The 2,500-nt window shown below is 56.7% G+C and overlaps 1 long non-coding RNA gene across 1 annotated transcript; it reads left to right on the plus strand.

The window, feature by feature from the left end:
• The first annotated feature begins 658 nt into the window (after nucleotides 1-658).
• Nucleotides 659-1,399, plus strand: LOC139617875 (uncharacterized). The gene is made up of 3 exons (XR_011689461.1): nucleotides 659-727; nucleotides 972-1,075; nucleotides 1,306-1,399. It is a non-coding gene; the product is annotated as an uncharacterized lncRNA (long non-coding RNA).
• Nucleotides 1,400-2,500: the final 1,101 nt, after the last annotated feature.

Genomic DNA, 2,500 nt, shown 5'->3' on the forward strand with positions numbered 1-2,500 from the left:
GCAGAGAGGCATGTGTGTGTGGCTGTGGAGGTCCTGTGGAGGTGCTGTGTGGGCCTTTAATATCACAGGGGGAGAAGCTGGGCCATGAGCCTGGCCCCTGGAGCTCTGATACAGGGGAGAGAGGCATGTGTGTGTGTGGCTGTGGAGGTCCTGTGGAGGTGCTGTGTGGGCCTTTAATATCACAGGGGGAGAAGCTGGGCCATGAGCCTGGCCCCTGGAGCTCTGATACAGGGGAGAGAAGCATGTGTGTGTGGCTGTGGAGGTCCTGTGGAGGTGCTGTGTGGGCCTTTAATATCACAGGGGGAGAAGCTGGGCCGTGAGCCTGGCCCCTGGAGCTCTGATACAGGGGAGAGAGGCATGTGTGTGTGTGTGGCTGTGGAGGTCCTGTGGAGGTGCTGTGTGGGCCTTTAATATCACAGGGGGAGAAGCTGGGCCATGAGCCTGGCCCCTGGAGCTCTGATACAGGGGAGAGAAGCATGTGTGTGTGGCTGTGGAGGTCCTGTGGAGGTGCTGTGTGGCCCTTTAATATCACAGGGCCAGTGGCTGGGTGATATGCCTGGCTCCTGGAGCTCTGACACAGGGGGAGAGAGGCATGGATGTGTGGCTGTGGAGGTCCTGTGGAGGTGCTGTGTGGGCCTTTAATATCACAGGGGGAGAAGCTGGGCCATGAGCCTGGCTCCTGGAGCTCTGATACAGGGGAGAGAGGCATGTGTGTGTGGCTGTGGAGGTCCTGTGGAGGTGCTGTGTGGCCCTTTAATGTCACAGGGCCAGTGGCTGGGTGATATGCCTGGGTGCTGGAGCTCTGACACAGGGGCAGAGAGGCATGTGTGTGTGGCTGTGGAGGTCCTGTGGAGGTGCTGTGTGGGCCTTTAATATCACAGGGGGAGAAGCTGGGCCATGAGCCTGGCCCCTGGAGCTCTGATACAGGGGAGAGAGGCATGTGTGTGTGTGGCTGTGGAGGTCCTGTGGAGGTGCTGTGTGGGCCTTTAATATCACAGGGGGAGAAGCTGGGCCATGAGCCTGGCCCCTGGAGCTCTGATACAGGGGAGAGAAGCATGTGTGTGTGGCTGTGGAGGTCCTGTGGAGGTGCTGTGTGGCCCTTTAATATCACAGGGCCAGTGGCTGGGTGATATGCCTGGCTCCTGGAGCTCTGATACAGGGGAGAGAGGCATGTGTGTGTGGCTGTGGAGGTCCTGTGGAGGTGCTGTGTGGGCCTTTAATATCACAGGGGGAGAAGCTGGGCCATGAGCCTGGCCCCTGGAGCTCTGATACAGGGGAGAGAGGCATGTGTGTGTGGCTGTGGAGGTCCTGTGTGGCCCTTTAATGTCACAGGGCCAGTGGCTGGGTGATATGCCTGGGTGCTGGAGCTCTGACACAGGGGGAGAGAGGCATGTGTGTGTGGCTGTGGAGGTCCTGTGGAGGTGCTGTGTGGCCCTTTAATGTCACAGGGCCAGTGGCTGGGTGATATGCCTGGCTCCTGGAGCTCTGACACAGGGGAGAGAGGCATGTGTGTGTGTGGCTGTGGAGGTCCTGTGGAGGTGCTGTGTGGGCCTTTAATATCACAGGGGGAGAAGCTGGGCCATGAGCCTGGCCCCTGGAGCTCTGATACAGGGGAGAGAAGCATGTGTGTGTGGCTGTGGAGGTGCTGTGTGGCCCTTTAATGTCACAGGCCCAGTGGCTGGGTGATCTGCCTGGGTGCTGGAGCTCTGACACAGGGGCAGAGAGGCATGTGTGTGTGTGTGTGTGTGGCTGTGGAGGTCCTGTGGAGGTGCTGTGTGGGCCTTTAATATCACAGGGGGAGAAGCTGGGCCATGAGCCTGGCCCCTGGAGCTCTGATACAGGGGGAGCATGGATGTGGCTTTGGAGAAGGCAAATATCTAGAGTCTCCGCTCCACTCCCCTCTTTACCTTCCTCGGTGTAAAACTTTGACCGCCAGTTTTTCAAAGTCTTACACCGAGGAAGGTAAAGAGGGGGACCGGTCGGCGAAACTAGAAGTTTCCCCTCTCTTACCTTCCTCGGTGTAAAACTTTGACCGCAAATTTTTCAAAGTGTTACACCGAGGAAGGTAAAGAGGGGGACCGGTCGGCGAAACTAGAAGTTTCCCCTCTCTTACCTTCCTCGGTGTAAAACTTTGACCGCAAATTTTTCAAAGTGTTACACCGAGGAAGGTAAAGAGGGGGACCGGTCGGCGAAACTAGAAGTTTCCCCTCTCTTACCTTCCTCGGTGTAAAACTTTGACCGCAAATTTTTCAAAGTGTTACACCGAGGAAGGTAAAGAGGGGGACCGGTCGGCGAAACTAGAAGTTTCCCCTCTCTTACCTTCCTCGGTGTAAAACTTTGACCGCAAATTTTTCAAAGTGTTACACCGAGGAAGGTAAAGAGGGGGACCGTTCGGCGAAACTAGAAATTTCCCCTCTCTTACCTTCTCCTGCCCTCGGTGCGAGCCGGTCTCTCCCTGTTTTTCAAAACACCTTTCGCACGATTTCAGAAACCCAGTTTT

The sequence above is a fragment of the Trachinotus anak genome, unplaced genomic scaffold (assembly GCF_046630095.1).
Source record: "Trachinotus anak isolate AG129_WGS33_773 ecotype Australia unplaced genomic scaffold, CSIRO_AGI_Tana_v1 ptg000113l, whole genome shotgun sequence".
NCBI lineage: Eukaryota > Metazoa > Chordata > Actinopteri > Carangiformes > Carangidae > Trachinotus > Trachinotus anak.